The sequence below is a fragment of the Delphinapterus leucas genome, chromosome 14, assembly GCF_059928025.1.
Source record: "Delphinapterus leucas isolate spDelLeu-1000000601 "Yukka" chromosome 14, BTC_Dleu_Yukka2, whole genome shotgun sequence".
NCBI classification, from domain to species: Eukaryota; Metazoa; Chordata; class Mammalia; order Artiodactyla; family Monodontidae; genus Delphinapterus; species Delphinapterus leucas.
Window position 1 is genome coordinate 83575719 of NC_143142.1, and position 20979 is coordinate 83596697.

Sequence of the window (20979 nt, forward strand, 5' to 3'; positions counted from 1 at the left end):
GGCCACAACAGTGAGAGGCCCGCATACCGCAAAAAAAAAAAAAAAAAAAAACCTAAAAAAAAAATCCACTTAAGACAACTCCATTCATTTGTCGAACACCTAAGAGAATTGGCAGGCTTTCTTTTACAGTTTCTCAGGTGCACATGATTTTCCCCTGGCCCTCATCCCTGTCTCCTCCCCTCCCCCACCTCCTCCTCATTTTATTATTATTACTCTTCCGCTCATCACCATGTTTTGATGATGGTGATTTTCTTAATGCTCTTCTGAGTGGGGTGTTTATTTCAAGTTCCCTATTACACAAGGTCTTACATTTAGGGGGTTTTTCTATGACGCTTATTACTTAGGATGGGCCTAAGCTTTTCTCCACAATTCAGAACTTTCAGGATTTAACAAACCAAAGCTTAAAATCCCACAGCATGGCAAACACCCTCTAGAAAAAGCATGCTTCAATAACCCACTTATCTCTCTGTATCTGGTGTCACTTTATTTTTGGCAGAATATTCTTTATTTTCTTGCCAGATTTTGAACACCTTCAAGAAGGCTTAAAATGTCTTGGCAAGCATGGCTTATTGTTTTCAGGGAAAGCCTAGACCAGGTCTGCAAATAGCCAAATTACAAAGAATGGAAAACTTTTTTCCCTGTGCACACCGTATGTACAAGTCAGATTCAGACTAATTTGGTCCATCATTGCACTTTCTATTAACAACTTTCTATTGCACTTTCTTTTAACAACTTTCAGAACAGTTCCTAGATTTACAGACAATTTAACTATATACTTATATTAGCACCACTATTATACTATGCATTATACTTTAGATTAAGAGCAATTAAATTGGTTTATGTCTATATAGTTTTAATCAGAAAATTATAATTGGTAAATGGGTAGATATCCCTGTATCTGCCCATTTAAATGGTATATTGTGTATATATGGAGCAGAGATAGACATATTGATAGAAAGTTAGTTTGCTTAAAAGAAGTATATAATCTGTCTCAGAGATTACAGGTTACTTCTGTCAGTTCAAAGTATATAGCCTCTTAAAATGATAGTCCAAAATTTAAATTCCTACCAAGATTTTTCTGGGACAATAACAATAAAGTAAGTTTCTCTTCGCTACAGTTTTATAACCTTTATAGACTGCTCTATAGGATCTATTACATACTTTGCTTTATATTCTTACCCTGTTGTTTTTAATATGTACAACCTACACTCAACATCAAGCACATGCTAATTGAGAGCCAACTGAATAATTTCTGTTCTAACAATAAATAAATAGACATGAGTTGATTGCTTTAAAAATGTTTATTTGAGGGCTTCCCTGGTGGCGCAGTGGTTGAGAGTCCGCCTGCCGATGCAGGGGACACGGGTTCGTGCCCCGGTCTGGGAAAATCCCACATGCCGCGGAGCGGCTGGGCCCGTGAGCCATGGCCACTGAGCCTGCGCATCCGGAGCCTGTGCTCCACAACGGGAGAGGCCACAACAGTGAGAGGCCCGCGTACCGCAAAAAAAAAAAAAAAAAATGCTTATTTGATTGCACTGACTTGTATGGAGTTGAATAAAATTGAATTGCCAGCGATAAAGATGTATCTTTTTTACAAAGCTAGGGATATTCATTGTCAGTCAGAGACTCATTCACAGTTCGCTAGATTAATGATGAGAGCAATGTTATTTCTTGCTGGATAAGCAAGTTCTATTTTTAACGTGTATTACACATTAATCGTGGCTCACTTCTAAATACAAAGCTAAAGAGAAATGGTTACTTTTGAAAACATCTTCTAAGACACGTTGGATTCCATCGGGTAATCAAGGGAGGGGGGCCAGCACCCACACCCATCGCCTGCTTGACCCGTCCCTGCTTCACTCACATGACTATCCGAGCCTCTTAATTATAAGGCTTAATTAGCTTCCGGTAACTAATGCGCCCACCTGATGTATATTCCCCTGTAAATGGCAGCCTCCTCCCCTGAGTAGCAAAGACTACTGCCACGTACTGTCCACCGTCTGATGCACACGGTGTGCGGCGTTGCTCCAGGACCCTTTGTGTAAGATCCCCCTGTCCAATAAACCATTGATGTCTCTGTAAAAAAAAAAAAAAAAAGACTTTAACACTTCGTTAGTATTAAGGTTATCTCCCAGAATGGGTCACAGTAATTTTGTGGCAGTGAAGGGAAAAAGCAACACTCCAGACACCTGATGAGGAAAAACCTTAGACCCCATGAAGTACAGGGAAAGGAGAGTCACAAATCAACTTTATTTTTCAGAACAAAAGTGCCTGTAGCCTTCTTCTTAAAGAAGACATCCTGGATGGGTCTCCCAAACCGTTACAAGCACCTTACATTTGACTCTACCATCCCCTGAAAGATGACTCAACCCACAATTTGATCGTCATTCTTCTTAACATAAAGATGACTCTATCAGAAGCAGCCAGGGATGGTCCCAGCTCCTGCATCTCCCATGCAAATGTCCATCAATACATAGATAGTTTCCACTCTCCCCTCCTCAGTCATTTTGTGGGGAAGAAGAATGGCTAGTGACTTGAACTAGTAAGACAGGTAGGACAAACTACCCTAAGCCATTCCTTCAGAAACAAAGATTCAGTTCTTCAAACTGAACTGGGGACCCTAAGCTGTACCAGCCAGCCAGGAGGTCATTTTGGAACCGAGGTCAACCTGTGCTCCTGAACTGATGCACTTTCTGCTTAAAAAGCCCCAGGAGTTGTAAACATCTTCTTTCTAGGGGCACCATATTATGCCCCTGCAATTCTACTTCTTGTGTGAAAACTAAGCATGAACTTGCTTCCTTGCTGGAAACACTGACTGACAGCTTAGGTTAGTCATTAGAGACCTTCAAGTATTTAAGGAAACACCAGATCATGTAGCCCTCAGATGACTTAGAGGTTTTTCCAAAATGAGTTTGTCCTTGATTCCTCTGGGGAGCTTCCTGGAGAGATAACTAAATGCACATTTGTGATCCCTCCTTCTGGCAGCCTTGCTATTCCCCTCCGCTCCCCAGGCAACTACTGGTCTGCTCTGAGACTGTAGAGTAGCTTGCATTTTCCAGCCTTTTGTATAAATGAAATGATAGAGTATGTCCTCATTTGTGTCTGTTTTCCTTCAGTCAACATACTTATTTTGGGTTTCACCCCTGTTTTTACATGTACCAATAGTTCATTGCTTTTTATTAACAGTAATCTATCCTATGGATATACTACATTTGTTTACCCATTCACCTGTTGATGGACACTTTGGTTTTCTTCAGTTTTTGGCTATTACAAATAAAGTTTTTATGACATTAAAAAATAGTTTTAATAGCAACAAGGTTAACTGGTATATTGCAGTATTTCTGAAAGATATGAAGTAAAAAATGAAATGATGCAAAGTCAACTTTGGATCGATGCAATAAATAATGGTGTGTACCATACAAGAAGAATGTAATGCATTTTATATTGATATTACATCTTTCAAATATATCCACATTAGCTTTCACCTACAGATATAAGAGTAGACATGTATGCTACTTTGGCTTGATATAAAATTTATCTTTACTTCTAGACTGAGTCAACAGTTTCTTAAATGAGAATTATTTAGTTATTTTTCATAACATTTGCATATAGCTGTGCATTTACTTTCCTCTATTTACAATACATAGAAGCTATTGGTTTAAATTATTTCTCTTGTTTCATAATTTGTTGGTTTTTAATGTGTTCTAAGCAATCCAAAACAATAAATCAAATAGCTGATTTATTTTGCACATGGAATGTTATTGAACCATGTCATTTGAGAAGACAAGACTTTTTACAATAATTTGGTAGTCAGGGCTTTGGCACAGTAAAATTTTTTCATAATTTAAATGATACACTATAAAATTAGTACATAGGAGACGTATTTATATAACAATTTCATTAGCAATCCTTTATTGCTTTATTATAACTATAACTTTTATTGATAACATATGATACAGAGTTAATATGACGATGATGTGTAGCGTTTGGGTATCTGTCATTATGATTATGCAATTTTAGAAACTAGGCTGTGATTCCTCAGTGCCAAAATCAAACCCTCTATAGATATTCAAGAAAGTTTTACATACATATTCAAAGTATATATATGATTATAATTTCTTGTTAAAGGGCAGTATCAGAGAATATATCTTTTATTCAGCCTTGCTTTTTAAAATAGCTGTTACTGTTTATTATCAATTTTTAATTCCAATAAATTGGTTAGGAGCATTGTCTTAATTTCCTAGGACTGCTGTAACAGAGTACCACACACTAGTTGGCTGAAACAACAGAAATTTATTGTTTTGCAGTTCTGGAGGCTAAAAGTTTGAAATCAGTGTGGCAGCTGGGCCGTGCTCTCTCTGAAGTCTCTAGAGGAGAATCTGTTCCGTGCCCTTCCCTTAGCTCCCGGTGCTGCCGGCATCCTTAGCGTTTCTTGGCTAGTAATCACATCACTCAATCTCTGCCTCCCGGTGTGTCTTCTTATGAGGACAGCAGTCTGCCCTACCCCAGCACAGCCTCACCTGAACCAATTACATCTGCAAAACACTATTTCCAAATAAGGTCGTATTCTGGGGCTCCAGGGGCGAGAACTACAACATATCTTTGGGTGGGGGGCAGGAGCAGGTGTCACAGTTCAATCCATAACAAGCATATATTTTGGAATCCAGCAGATTAACTGCATACACTGGATTTGGATCTTGGAATATCAATGGTGGCCTTTATAATAATGGTTTGGGTGTGACTGGGAGAAAACAATTCTCTGGATTTAGAAAAAAAAAATCTACAAGCAGAAGTTGGTAAGCATAGACAAAAAGTTCAAAAGATTTGGACATGAAGGAGAAAAGGAGAAATAGATTAGTTATGATAGCTGGCTGGGTCGAGGAGAATTTGCAAACTTGAATATGTTGGTAGGCTGAGTTAACCCTTGTGGAAGTGACTTGGTATCAAGATTCTAGATTGTGTGTTTACTTGGAAATTGTTGGAGTGGAATTTTCTGAGGCCAATCGAAGCAGTTTGGGATGTGTGATAATGCAGTTATGTTAGAAATAGAGCTGACACAAGTGAACGTCTTCTGGATGCTTCCAGAGCCTTGGTGGAGTAGAGGATCTGACACCCTCTCGATGGTGGGAGCACAAAGGAAGGGCTGGGGTTTGAGGAGAGGGGTACACTCTCATGTATGTCACTGTGGGAACTGGGGATTTCTGCTGACTCTTACAAAATAATGAGCACACGTAGAAATTCAGGTGAGTGGAGGGGTGATGTGCAGTGGGAAATGAAGCAGTTTAAGGAGCAGACAGGACTAAAAAAATAATAGGAGAATAGATACGATTTAGGAGGGAGAAAGGAAAGACACACATAGGGCAGGGGAAGGCAGGTGTTGCATGTTTACAAAACAAGGTGAATTAAATGATAGGGATCCATTGACAAGGATGTATGGACGATGTATGGACAGGCAGACAGAAAATATTTAGGGAGATTTTTTAAAGACTGCCTTTTTTTATTATCAAATACTTAGTACTGAAAAATAAAGCTAACGGAAATAAATCTTGTGTTGAAGCCAACTTTAACTTCATCTTATTTTATCAAAAGGAGTATCTGAAAAGAAAAACTTCCTGCTTGTCACATTAATAAATTGGTAGATTTAAATGTTGTTTTGAACTTCAAATAAGTACCTCAGGTTTTGTTACAGAAGAACAACATGTACACTCTGTATCTCTCTAGGAGAATTATTAAAAGTTGTTCATCCTGTTCTATTTTATCATGGTTTGGAATCAAGCCATGCCAGTAAGTAAACTACCTGTGAGATGATTCAGTAAGGTATCTGAAAGTTTTCCCCTCAGATGACATTTCTACGAGAAGATTTTCCTTCACCAGGAAAGACCATCTGACTCTGTCTTTGCTGTTGCTACTCACCATTTATCCCATGTCTATCAATCTCCTACATCCACAGATGTTAGGACACTCACTCAGGCCTCCCTCCTATTGATTGGGGGCTCATAAGCCACTCTGCACGGTCGATCTTCACAAACAGACTTTATTTCTTCATGTACATTAATAATTCATCTGCAGAACTTTTAAAATTTTATTTCCAGGAGGAGTGCTAACCAGAATAAAATAATATATGTGAACTACTCACTGTGTTTTTAAAAAAATTATTCTGAAGCTATAAAGATAAATAAATATATATATGACCATTATGGGAAGAAGTTATTCTTTATTATGATCTACCTGAATTATATATAAAATTATTTAAAAAATACTGCCGTGAATATAGAAAAATTAGAACAAAGCCAAGATTTGAGTGGAACAGCTATTTTTTTCCATTGTGATATATTGTTTTAAAATTATACAATATCTTCATTTCCATGAGTTCAAACATTTTATAGTTAGAATTTCTCTGAGCTAAGAGGTGGCAAGGAGCATTATTTACCGTTTGGTTCCAACACTGGGAAATAAATCAATTATTAGAAGTAACTATAACGAGGAGAGCAATTGAGTGACTAAGCCTTTTTACCTAACATACCACATTCATTTCATCCTCTTTTCACAAAATCCAAACCTTGCCTTGACAGAAAAGCCACTAGATTCTGTCAGGGTTCATTCAGTGCACACTAGGATTAGGCTTATTTACATGTGACCCATATTCAGGTTAATAACATTTATAAGCCCTACTAATGTCACTAAGACGTCCCTAACCAATGGACAATGCTGTTGAGATTTTTCTTTTGCTTTCTTTAAAATAGTTTGCTAATAGGCAAAATCAGATGGAAACGTGCTAACAGTGCACTGCCGTGGGAGAATATCAAATGTGTAGAAATTTAGAAATACATTCTTACTCACTGAACGTTTACAGTGAAGTTGAAGCAACCAAAGATATATCAACTATCACTTTCATAATAACTTCAAAAAAGCAAATTGGGTGATTCCAGGAAAAGTGGCCAAGTAAGCACCTCTGAAAGCTTACCCCTCCATGAAAGCAACAATAAATGGCAAACAAATTCACCTGAATCAACTTTTTCAGAGCTCTGGAAATTAACTAAAAGTATGGAACAACCTGAGAACACTTATGCAAGCAAGGAGCTGAGTCTCTTTAAGAACAGGGAGCTTTGGGGCGTTTTAACTTCCCTTAATCTCAACCTCCATCTCCAGCTCAGCAGTAGTCTTAAAAATTAGCCTAACTTTCCTGGTATCTAGGGGGCAATGTGGAGCTTGTGCAGTTAGAAAGCCTCATTTCCAAAGAATTATTATGATTTTACCTTTCTACTGCTTCCCTGGAAGACCCAACTTGAAAAACCCATCTTTATTTGACCTTATTCAAAGATCTCCCTGAGTTAATATTTTCTTACTGAGAGGGTGTTTGCTAAAGACGCACAATGTGTTTAAAGTTGTTACAGCTGAAAGTAATGGATAAAAGTTGGAACAAACACTAGCCTAACCAAAAAGTTTAAAAGATAGGATAAGAAATGAGATAACCACAAAGGTGCTAAAATATTCAAATGTAGATGTTTTCCTGGGCTGGGTACCTGCTGAGAAAAGACCTAGGAAGGTCCTAAATCCTCTTTTCTGGCTGTTTTTTCTTTTGTTTTTCTACTGACATTCTTATCTTTCCAAGGAGTCCACTTGCTGGAAAAAATGCTAGATGGTAAAATTGGAGACACTGGAGTTAGTGCTTTCCTTTGGAGAAGGACCAAGGGATGAGGAAAATTGATTCTGTGCCCAGAAAGAAGTTGAGTTGAAGAGCTGAAAGTTAACAGGAAGACTTAGCTACCTTAATTTTTTTTTTCAGAGATAGCAAAAATATAGGAGTTGTACAGATATAATAATAAGAGGGAAAAAAATGTTCTCTCCTTTTAAATTTGGGACCTTTTGCCTTGCATCAGGAGTGATTGGCAGGCTGATTGAAGAGGGGGTAGGGGATGGGAAGGGGGGCACATAAGAGGGGAGGGAAGAAGAAGGGGGAGGGGAGGGGAGGGGAGGGGAGGGGAGGGGAGGGGAGGGGAGGGGAGGGGGAGGGGAGGGGAGGGGGAGGGGAGGGGAGGGGAGGGGAGGGGGAGGGGAGGGGGAGGGGAGGGGGAGGGGAGGGGGAGGGGAGGGGGAGGGGAGGGGGAGGGGAGGGGAGGGGAGGGGGAGGGGAGGGGGAGGGGAGGGGAGGGGGAGGGGAAAGAAACTGAGCTGCAGCAGAAGGGGAAAGGGGGTGTCTTCCCAGGCAGTTCCATAATTAGAGACACTGTAGAAATGTCCAGAGGAGATATTTCAAATAATGGTTCCTGGTTTTAAGATAAAATTCTCTCTTAATATCATCTTGATATGGAATCTACAGTTTCTTGCTAGTGCTTTGATGGAGGTGGGTGTGCATATGTGAGGAGGACTGGGGGTGGGGTGAAGACTGAAAAGAGAGCTGGGGGTTTCCCTGGTGGCGCAGTGGTGGGGAGGCGCAGTGGTTGGGAGTCCGCCTGCCAGTGCAGGGGACACGGGTTCGTGCCGTGGTCCGGGAGGATCCCACATGCCGCGGAGCGGCTGGGCCCGTGAGCCATGGCCGCTGAGCCTGCGCGTCCGGAGCCTGTGCTCCGCAACGGGAGAGGCCACAACAGTGAGAGGCCCGCGTACAGCCGAAAAAAAAAAAAAAAGAAAAAGAAAAGAGAGGTGTGGGTGGATGGAGGCTCCAAGAAGAGGATTAGGGAACAGCTGACACCAGTTGAAGTTACAGAGATTTTAAAAGATTGTCTTTCCCATTTAAGAGGCTAGGAAAGTGGGCTAATTTCCCATTTAATATTCTCTGTCTTCCTGGTGACTTCTGTCTCTTCAGCTCCTCTGGGTTGTTTTGAGGCTCTGGGCACCGGAAAAAAAGGCTGAGGGAGAGGGAGCTGGGCCCTGCCTGTCTCAGCCTTGACTGTGCAGCCCAGACACGCACAGAGGCCCTCAGCTTACCCTGCAAGATTTACCGTTTCTAAGTATTTAAGGGAAACTTCAATTATTATCTGACCATGAAGTTAACTGATCAGAGCCTTCGGTCACCGTGGGTGAATACGACCATAGACTTTACAGAATTACTTTTAGAAGCAAAATAAACATCAGAAAAACAACTGCTGTGAGAAGCAGCAACAGCTACAGACATTTTGTGTGTTGTTGGTGCTGGATTTCCTTGTATGCCTTTGAGTATTCGGGGCTTTGCTTTGGCTCACACTTAGGTTACACTAGATCCGTTTTTATCCTTTCAAATTTCACTTTATGCTTTATTAGGGCATTCAGAACTTTATTCAAATGACAGGTTAGCTCTGCTCCTAAGATGATATACTTTGAGGACCCTACCTGAGGTTCCAACCATTGCATGCTTTTTAAATTTTTCTTTTTTCCATTTTGAGTGGTTTGAATAGGAACTAATCCTAGCTATGTGTGAATTCCAAAAATAATTCAGTCGGCTGAATTCCGATTGTTATTTCCTGAGCCTCAGTATTTTTCTGTCACTCATGTGCAAGAAGTATTTGTTCAACAATGGAGGCGCCCCTTTGCAGAACTCTGTCTCTTTCTGTCTCTGTCTCTCTCTATAGCTCTCTTCTTTCTGATATTCTGTCCCACAAATTCTAATCAATTTGACCTCTTCCAACTCCAAATTTTGTTTCCTAGACTCAAAATTACTACCAGGATATGTTTGCGTATCCACTCCCAGGCTGATTTTTGACTACTTCCCAACAAAAGCTGGGACAATCATGATTCATCTTATGTGTTTCTCCTGTCAGGGGTCACAGGTCTGCGTAGTCTGTGGTCCAATGTCTGAAAAGAGTTGTTTTATAATGTTTGTCACGTGTTCTATCTGCTTAAGCCAAGATGATAAAATTTGCTGGCTCGATCTACGTTAAAAACCAAAATAATTGTTTTTTTAATTCAGTTTTAAATCACTGTAATTGAGGCAGGAGATAGATGGGCCCCAGTCTGAGCAGCTAGACTTGTCCCCTGTGGACAGAAACTCCAAAACAGCAGAAGTGAGAGAAGAGCTGAGCCCTGGCCAGATAAGAGACAAAAGACCACATATTCCTTGTTCTCGAGGTCAGGGAGATCTTCCTGACTACACACACCCAGAAAGGCTCCTTGAAGGTCAAAAAGGAGGGGGCATCACCTCGTAGGAAGTGATGGCAACCTACTCACAGGCCTCTTTGCTAGAATCCATCTTGGCTGAGAGATGCACACACACACGGGAGGACCCTGAGATAAACCAAAAACGGGCTCAGAATCAGGCAAAGCAAGGTGATTGGCCGAAGGAAACCCAGAAGAAATGCACCATGTAAGTGATTCAAACTCCCAAGAGCGTGCATCTCTCTCTCTCTGAGCCCGCCCTTGTGTCTATCCACACGTATCCGTATGATTTTCCTACTAATAAACACTTTACTTGTTTCACTACTTTCCGTCTCTATGTGGAAATTCACTTCTACACAGCTGATGGGCCAGGGTCTTGTCACTGGCCACTTCTCCCTGGTAGTCTGGTGGCCAGGATTCAGCCCTTTCACTGCCGCAGCCTGACTTCAATCTCTGGCCAGGGAACCAAAACCCTGCTTCTAGCCGCTGCAGGCTGAGGCCACCCGAGATCATAATTATCTTGCGTTATTTTCACATCATCTTTCAAATTTTTCTGGTTAGTGTAGCCTTATGTTGGCTGTGCTTTGGATAATTAAAGGAAACAACTTCCATGAACACTCTGGAAAAGTATCTGGGAACAGATTTACAGCTATTGTTTTGAGACAGAAATAGCGTGCAGACCGCCCAGGAAAACTATTTTCAATTAAAGGTGACGGGACAATTAGGATAGATTTGCAGAAACATTCTGGCATGTTCAGAAATTCTCAGGATGGAGAATGATTCAATAAGGAAGAGGAATTTCCTATGGTCAGGCAGGTAAGGCTTTGGACTGTATTAGCAGTATCTTTTTTCTATAAAACTTTTAGGGCTAGAACAGTTGGGAATTTCAGGTTATATATGTATTTTTAAATTTTAAATAAAATGTTAAGACTAAGATAAAGCTTCAATTTAACACTGTTAATCATTTTGTCATTGTTAACTATTTTCTCATAAAACATGTTTCAAATTTGTTTCTTTTTAGTTTTTTTTTCCAGATTACTTTCTGCATGTTTGATCAAAAGAACAGGAATTTGACATGCAGTTTGACCAAATTGTGATTTATTCAATTTAATTGATTTTAAATAAATTTATACCAGGATTGGGTCTACGTGTACGTATTACTTCTTTACGTGTGGATCCTTCCATAAGAGAACTGCTCATTTATCTGAAGAAAGGATTAGCCTTCTACAACAATAATCCACAAATGTGAGCCCAGTGTCAAGCTCTAATTGTAGTGTCCAGTATACGTAATTATTAGGCAACTAGGCTTAATCCATCGATTTTATTCTTATAATAACTGGTGATTTTAATTTTGTTGGATTAGATATTGATTAAAAAATAAAGAACTCCAGAACTTCAAAACTAACCTGAGCTTATATGTCATTGCAAAGTAATAAAAGAAAGATCCTTGGTTTTCTTCTGCATAAGCATTGGTTGATTTCAGATATAGAGCCTCTTTTTCTCAAAAAAACATCGCTCCATAAATGTGGGAAGGTTTTAATCCTCAGTACTTTTGCATATATTCTGCCGTTGGCCAGCTAATATATTTTCTACATATGTGACAAAGATACTGATTTCCAGAATGCTTTTTTTCTTTTTTTTTTTTCAGTACGCGGGCCTCTCACTGTTGCGGCCTCTCCTGTTGTGGAGCACAGGCTCCGGACGCGCAGGCTCAGCGGCCATGGCTCACGGGCCCAGCCGCTCCGCGGCATGTGGGATATTCCCGGACCGGGGCACGAACCTGTGTGCCCTGCATCGGCAGGCGGACTCTCAACCACTGCGCCACCAGGGAAGCCCTGTCCAGATTGCTTTTGGTAACTCTAGCATTTGCCTTCTTGAGTAGTCCTAGTATTAGCAGTTACCAGGTGACTACTAGAATTAATTAATCATTGTGCTCTCAAAAAGAAAAGAAAAGAAAAGAAAAAACTAAGCAGAAAATGGTAAACTCTTCTCTGTATAATTACTTTTTGATTTTTTTCTTTCCTTTCCTGTCCTTTCTTCTTTCATTTCTTCCTTCCTTCTTTCTTTCCTTCCTTCCTTTCTTCCTCTTTCTTATTTTATTTAGGGAGAGCACAGAAATATTGCACTTCCAATGACCAGAAGAATGATAAAGGTGTTTAATTTCCTAATTTGGAGAATAAATTCTAGCACCAACCACAAAATAGTCTTCCAGTACATTTACATATCTGATCAGTAAATAGCAAGTGGGTAAAACTGTACTTGCCCCAAAAGGTGGGACAATTTGCTTGGAAAACTATTTAGGTTCTTTCTGTACAGGAAAAGCTACAAAGTTCCTCAAACCTAAGAATTAAAATGAAACAAAAAAAAAAAGAAAAAAGGGGAAAAAATATTTTAGACTTTTTTTTAATTGATTTTCTAAAAATACATTAGCATTTAAAAATAGTTTGGCTGTGCACACAGATATACACAGAATAGGATTAGCTAAATTAAAAACATTAAAATTACAGATTGGTTCAATTTTTCACTTTGATAATCTCCATTTCCCCCTTTTAAGTGAATTTATCAATCTAACTGACTCATAACCAACAAAAATGCGTTTCTTGTATCTTTCTCTGTATTGGGACAGCATGGACTTGTAACAGGAAAACCAAAATCTGACCTTTGGGGGAAGATGTAGCTGAGAGGAAAGTGTTTCAATGTCCACATTTAACTATGGAGTTAGTCATAGCTTCTTCCCAGAACTTAAGGATTCAATATATAGAGGCTGATCTATAACGGATGTGAAATGCCTAGGCATAGCTTTCTTCTCCCAACCACACTGTCTCCTTTAGGCTCTGCCGAAGCGTCCAACTCTAATGAAAAGAACAGAAGTCCTACTCTTTCACAGGGTTCTTTTGCAGATTAAATGGGTCGACATATGTCAAGCCTTTAGCACTTTGCTCAGTAAATCAGTTATTTCCATACATGACATCTAAGGAAACATTAATTTGAAAAATAGTAAAAATAAATAACATTTTCCCTACACACTCCCACTGTTGCAGGGGCAAGGATATTCCTTAACTTGTCCTCCTTACACTGCCAAAGGGTCTCAGAGAAGAAAACGACCTACTGCTTGAAGATTTTTATATTCCTGGGCCTTCACAATTGTATACTGATGAAGATATTCTAAGTTGCACTTTGTATCTATTTAAGTTGGATACTATAGAGAATGCGATGAATAAACTCAGCCTAGTGGGATCTAACCATTCATCCACCTGTGTGATCTGCAATTATTCCTAGCACTGCCGTTCCAGTATTCTCACACCCAATTTGCCATAAGAATACAAGTAAAATACAAATTACTCTATTTTCCCTCGTACTGTAAGTTTTCTTTCAAGTAACTTTGTGATATATTTTCTCTGTTTTTCCTTCCCATCATTGTACTTCCAGATTGGAATAACTGTCTCTAAGACAATCATTCTAAGCCATAATTCTATATGTATTTAGTTTTTCAGAATGTAGTTCAGAGACTTGTATTTGTGCCTCTTTCTTCAAAACTAAATATTTCTCATGCTGTTCTGTGATCATTTGTTTTTTCTTTTAATCTGAAGAAATCATTAAAAAATCAGAATCCATAAAAATTGGTGGTTTCCTTCATGGGTGATTTTATTATATCATAATAGAAAATGTATCTGAAACCATACTAAACTATGACTTATATTTTCATTTATACTTAGATAAAATGTTTGATGGGTTGTGTATTATAAATTCTTTGCAGTCAGTACAAATTATTCTGTAAACTCATTGAAGGAATAGCTATAAAATATGCATGTCAATTAGGTGATCTCAACTGCAAGTTTGTTGTGCTCAAATAATTAACTTAAAGTAGCATATAAATATACTGGCTTTTCAGAGGCATAAATGATTACCAAAGTGTCTTATAAATTGTTTAATTTAGACCTTGGATGGTTTTCAAAGAATCCTATTCTAGACATAAACATTCATAATATTAAAAGACAAGGCTTGGGCTTCCCTGGTGGCGCAGTGGTTGGGAGTCCGCCTGTCAATGCGGGGGGCGCGGGTTCGTGTCCCGGTCTGGGAGGATCCCACGTGCCATGGGGCGGCTGGGCCCATGAGCCATGGCTGCTGGGCCTGCGCGTCCGGAGCCTGTGCTCTGCAACGGGAGAGGCCACAACAGTGAGAAGTCCGCGTACCGCAAAAAGGGAAAAGGAAAAAGGAAAAAAAAAAAAAAAAAGACAAGGCTTGGCTTGGATGCCATTCCTTCCCAGAGGAAATTTTATGATTTCCAGAAAGGGTCCCCCACTCTGTTTTTTTTTTTAATTACACCTATTTTTAAAAATTACAGCAAATTACATTTGCATTTATTTTTATACTTCTGTTCATGTGTTTTTTGCCACTTCCTCACATTAGAAAGTAAGCTTAATGAAGGCCTATAAATTTTTTCTGGCATAAGTTTTAAAAAGTGACTTAATTAGTATATGTATTTAACCTCAGATGATGCACGAGGTTTAAGGGTTGTTTAAGCTCATCACAGTACTAGAAAGTAGAACAGAGTTTGAAGATGTTGCATTCACGGTGGTGGGAAGGGTGGTGGGAGAGTCCTACGGAAAGCAAAAGAACCCTTAAAAATGTTGGTGTATTACTGTGTTCAGCAGATTGATTGCTTCCAATATGGCACCTTAGCTAACCTGAAGGTTTTAGTTTAGCATCGTTGTTGATAAGAAAAATAATTAAACTCCTTGAATGTCTCAAGGAGAAGAAAGACTACCACTTAACCCTGAAATTTATACTGATAAATCTTAAGGAAGTAAAGGAAAGAGAAAATAAAAGGTAAAGAGAAAGAAAGGAAAAGGAGTCAAATTAAGAGAAGCCAGGAATCAAACTTGAGATGTAAGTGCATGTAAATAGTGGAAGAAATGGCCAAAGAGAAAATGTACCTTCAATAAAACGTCTCCTAAGAATGACTTCCATTAAGAGACCTCAAGCAGCAGTTGCCAGGTGTGGAAGACTTTTCTGCAAAGTGCTCTGTCCTTTACCCTCAAGGGGGATAAGAATAGGGCATTCATGGTAAAGGTCCTACAAATCAACGCATGCAACTGTTCTAAAATTCCCCGTGACTATTTTTGTATGTTATTATTTTGTTAACTCATCAGATCTCTGGTTAATGTAGATTATCTCTTTAGGTCAAAATGTTTGTTTTTTTTTTGTCAAAAGAAGATGGTTGTTGTTCCAGCTGTCACATCCTAACTGCTCCCTGGGATATCCATGCTAAAGCCCTTTAGCCCTGCAACGTGTGAATCATTGACAATGACATTTAAAAATCTGTTGGAAAAAAAATATTTTGACTGTGCATCAAGTATTCCAATGAACTAAGGTTTTGTCTTGTCTTTGTGAATTGAATTATTAACTGATCAATCACTGTGCTCTAAGGTAACTGATGGTTTAGGATTTTCTGTTCCTGCAAGGAAATTAAATGCAAATCTATGTCAGTCATCTGTTCACAAAGGCTCCTTTAAGGAATCCACTGGAATACAAATGGAATGTCCCGCAGCAGTTTTGATCTACTGTTACTCACTCTCTTTATTTTATTTTTTTCTTAATAACCCCTTCTTTAAGGTGCCTATTTGATTTTTCTCTGACTTTTCTCCCTTAAAAAGGAAATGTGATTTGAAGGTAATATATCAAAGTACTTAACATTGATACAAATTAGAGTTCTGTCTTTTTTCTTTTTTTACACAAGTTTCTAGTGGATATGGGCTTTGAGAAGCCTGAGGACAGAATGAACTTTGAAGTCTCAGCTATTTGGGACTTCAAGGAAAGAAGTGTTTCTCCCGTTGAGATTTTTTTTTTTTTTTTTTGTAATCATAGCCAGAGAGACATATGCATCCTCTGAAAATCTTGAATGACAAGTTTTGTTTTTTTATTCTCCCAGTACCCTGTGGTAATGAAAATTCATCTAGAATAAATATTTTGGCCACAAGACCTAAAATACAAATTATTTTAATTTTTGATATAACTTATATCCTATTGAATGAAGCTATTTCCATACTAACCTTATATCCTATATCATCCAATTAGTTTTGGTACGGCATTGCCCCTTCTCTTAGTCATTGCTAAAATGAGGAGGGCATGATGAACAAACTTCCCATTCATTCATTCATTCATTCATTCAAAATATTTACTTCACTGTCCCCTGGTCAAGCAAAGTGCAGGTTTTATTATTTTTAAAAAATGAGAACACTCAAATCTCTGCTATTTATGAACTAGCAGTCGATTGGGGAAGACAATAATTGTTCAGCTCTGTGTTCCTGTGACTACAGTGACAGCACCTCAGCCAGGTAATTTCTGACTCAGAGAAGAAATGTTCAACCCAATGGTGACAGCAGCACATTTGCTAATAATATATTGGTGAATCCTTTCCCAATGTCCAAATGAAAAAAAACAAAAGAGCCCAAATAGTTTGACAAGGTCACCTTTCTTTTTTTTTTAAACATCTTTATTGGAGTATAATTGCTCTACAATGGTGTGTTAGTTTCTGCTTTATAACAAAGTGAATCAGCTATACATAAATATATATCCCTGAGCCATCTTGGACTCTTTCTTTCCTAATACATCACATAAGATTACTGAATTTTATACATTCTACTCTAAACACTGCTAATATCTTGTGAGTCTTTTTTCTCTGTGGATCCACTAAAATTTAATGAACTCACAAACCCCATTGTCTGCACCCCTTTGTCACTTTATTTAAACCTATTATCTACTTACTCCAATTTAATGTCATTTCTCAAAGTTGAGGTCTCTTTCCGTCACTCACTGATAAATGCTGTTAATACCAATGTCTCCATTTTTCTCACTATCCAGTTATTTTTTCATTTCAGGAGATTTAACATTCATGCCCATGACACTTTCAAAGGTGTAGCCTCTCAATTTCTTGGCATCCTTTTCTCCTGTGACCTGTCCCTGAACTGAAATGTTTCCACACATTATCATGATCACACTTTGGAACTTGTAGACCTAGTAACCTAGACCTAGAAGTGTTTCCAACTATCTATTCTCTGTGGGCACCTTTATTTTCAAAGTCCCTTAGGAGTATTAGTCCCAGGATACATGTTCCATAAACAAACTGGCACTTCTAGTCCAATTACACTTTAATTTCTTACCATATTAGCCACTTTTTTCTTTCACGTTCCTGGCCATCCAATTTCATTTTTCAGTCCAACATTGAATCAGATTCTGTCAAATTACCTCTATGTTTTCCTTCCACCATGGTGCTTGGGTCAAAAGCTCATATCTATATTGAGTCCAGGTGTCTACCCTTTCCATGTTTACAAGGTTTCAACAAAGTGCTGCTAAAGAGAAATCATAAAACTGGGCTGAATATATCAACTATTAATCCATGGTTTCCAGCGTATCCCCACTCTTAGCAGATGCTTAAAAAACTACACCACAAGGACTTCCCTGGTGGCGCAGTGGTTAAGAATCCACCTGCCAATGCAGGGGACACAGGTTCGAGCCCTGGTCTGGCATGATGCCATGTGTCCACATGCTGCAGAGCAACTAAGCCCGTGTGCCTAGAGCCTGTGTTCTGCAACAAGAGAAGCCACTGCAATGAAAATCCTGCGCACCCCAACGAAGAATAGCTCCTGCTTGCTGCAACTAGAGAATGCCCATGTGCAGCAACGAAGACCTAATGCAGACAAAAAAAAAAAACAAAAAACACTACATCACAGATAAAACAGAAGCATTGGCAGGTCAATATCGGAAATTGCTATTACCGGACATAAGGCTTACCAACATGATACCTATTTTTCCTACAGTCCTCCTGTCCCTATTGATGAAGTGTGTCTGTGAGAATCTCTCCCCCTACATTTTTTTTTTTTTTTTTTGCGGTATGCGGGCCTCTCACTGCTGTGGTCTCTCCCGTTGCAAAGCACAGGCTCCGAATGCGCAGACTCAGCGGCCATGGCTCACCGGCCCAGCCGCTCCGCGGCATGTGGGATCTTCCCGGACCGGGGCACGAACTTGTGTCCCCTGCATCAGCAGGCGGACTCCCAACCACTGCGCCACCAGGGAAGCCCTCCCTCTACTTTTTGAATACAGTATTGCTTAAAAGCTGTGGAGGTAGCATGGGTTTGAATCTTCACTCTGCTATTTAATATCTGTCTGATTTTAAAGAATGATATCTTTTCAATGTCTCTGCTTTCTCACCTTTAATTAAAGATAAGTGATAAATACCATTGTTATTACCACTGTCACTGTTCCTGAAGGTCGTTGACTATTCCTCTTGGTGAAAACAAATACATTTCAAGTATCTTTCTTTTTCCTAATTCTCCCTGTCTTCCCCAGATTAGTTTGCCTGCTATGATTGCTTTCCAGAGAGGTTGATCTCTTTCCTGGACAACCTTCGAGCCAATTTCTGGACTACTGATTAGTGCTTTTGGCTACATTGACTTGTGTGGTTTTTTGAGACAGTTTTAAAACGCACTCTCCCTCGAGCGCCGAAGAGCATTTTCTCTGCCTTAACATAGCTTATAAACCAAGTTCCCACTTGGGACAGTTTCAAATAGGTATTTATTCAAACAAAATATAAGTGAACAAAATCCTCTTTCAGAAAATTAGATTTGAGAAAGGCAACTGGCAAAATCACTTTCATCTCATCAGATAAGATTATATAGGGAATTTCATTTCTCATAATGAAACGGAGCAGGACCCTACGGTCCTTGTCCCTCATGTCCTCAGCCTGCCTTTTGTCTGTGGAAAAACCTTAGCCAAAGACTAAATTTAATCCAAGAAGGGAGAAAATGCAGAAACAAAAGAAAACAGTCCAATAAGACTAAATAATAATAGTGTAGTCATTAAGCAAAGTCAAGGACATTTAGTTCCTCCTCAAGGGCTCTAGATAATATTCTGAGCCATATCCTGTGAGCTGTCCTATAGATACTGAAAGCCCCACCAGGTGGAAGAAGTTAACTACATGATGACCAGACTGTAGCCATGACATAAGCCTCCAGAATTCTGAGACCTGGCCTCAAAAACACGGGAACAAACTGACTCTGCAACTGAAGATTAACTGCGCTTAAAACAATCAAGCAACAATGATCAGACCACCTCGTAAACAATCTCGAGGTGACTGTCGGAGCTGCCTGTGCTGTCTCCGCATGTAGCCTCCTCCCTCTGTCTACAAAAGCTCTTGCCCCCTGAGCGTCAAGGTGGAGAGCTGGCCTTTGGACAGAAGTCTGCCCTCCCCTGCCCCCCCTCCACTTGCTGGCTTCTGAAATAAAGCAAACTTTCCTTTCCACCATCCTTGCCTATTTATTGGCTGCAGAGCGCCGAGCAGCCGGACGCCACTTCCGGTTACAGGTTTTGGCGCCGAAAGTGCAGCGGCAGCGGCGCTCTCGCGATATCTGGCTCCCGGGTTTTCCGAGCAGAGCTGCGGCCATGACGATGCGCTGGGATAGCTGCTGGGAGCCGGCTACTTGTGGCTCGCGGCCTCTGTAGTGGGATTTGCGGGGACCTTCCTAGCAGCTGCCGAAACCATTTGTTTCGAGGATCCTCCCTGCTCGGCACTGGCTGCCAACTGACACTTTTTCTTGGTGGAACGGAAACACGCGTGTGGAGAAGCTGAGGAGCTCCAGGACTGAGTAAGTGCACCGGCGTGCGCCCGGGCTAACTTCTCTTTTGAGCACTAGACGTTCTGATGCGTGGCTGACCATGAGGACCCTTTGTGAGCCCTGAGTGTCCTATGGGCATTTTTCCAGTTGGTTCTGACGTGTGTCTACTGTTGAGGACCATTTGTGAGCACGGAGTGTCAGTTGGGCATGTTGCCAGTTGGTTCTGACGTGTGTCTACTGTTGAGGACCATTTGTGAGCACGGAGTGTCAATTGGGCATGTTGCCAGTTGGTTCTGACGTGTGTCTACTGTTGAGGACCATTTGTGAGCACGGAGTGTCATTTGGGCATGTTTCCAGTTGGTTCTGACGTGTGTCTGACGTCGAGGACCCTTTGCATTGGCGAAGCATTTGTGTGGGACCTTGTATGGGGCATCCTCTTGGCGGATCTGTGACAGTTCTGTCTTCTGGTGTGTGAGTGCATATTCCATTTGTGATTGGTATCTTTGTTGTCTTTGGTAAAATGGGAAATTCCGGTTCAATTCATTAGAAAAATTTTAGCTATGAGGTTAAGACTAAAGAAAAAGAAACATTTTTTAAACAATATATGACAACAGTATTTCTACACCATTAACTTATTAGATACAGGGCTCGACTGACAGCAATGCTCTTTTTAAAATAATACTTTAATCCCTCTTCTCTCTCATTCTATTTCTGTATAATCTTTTAAAGCTACTTACAGGAATAGTCTTGGATATCCATTTCAAGATTTCTCAAACTATAGCTTGATCTACCTTCGAAAATTGACTCAATGACTACGAAGTAGAAGTGTTCTAGGGAGGTGAGGGAGGGAAAATAAAAAATAGTAACATTGGGAAATGCAGACCCTTCCTGTACTTTATCTGACACAGGTGTAAATAATCCCCCAATACTTGCTCATTTACTTCCCAGGCCAATTTCCCTTGTGATGTGTTTAACGCAGCTGTTCAGAGGGTCTGGTGTTCTCTGGCAAGTACACCAGCCCTCTGTTCTGATGGGTGCGCCGTGGTTTATAAATATCTTCGTAGTATTTTGCTTCTGAAAAAGATACATCTTTCACATACTATTTAGTGTAACATATAGTACTTATTAGTCGGAGTAGTTCTAAGGACTGTATAAATATTAACTAGTTTAAGCCTCAAAATCAGCCGAGATGGTAAGAACTATTAACTTGTTTTCTTTTCATGCATAAGAAATTGGAACCCAGAAATGTTACTTTCCTCAGGGGCCACACATCACTGGTACTGTCTTCAGAACT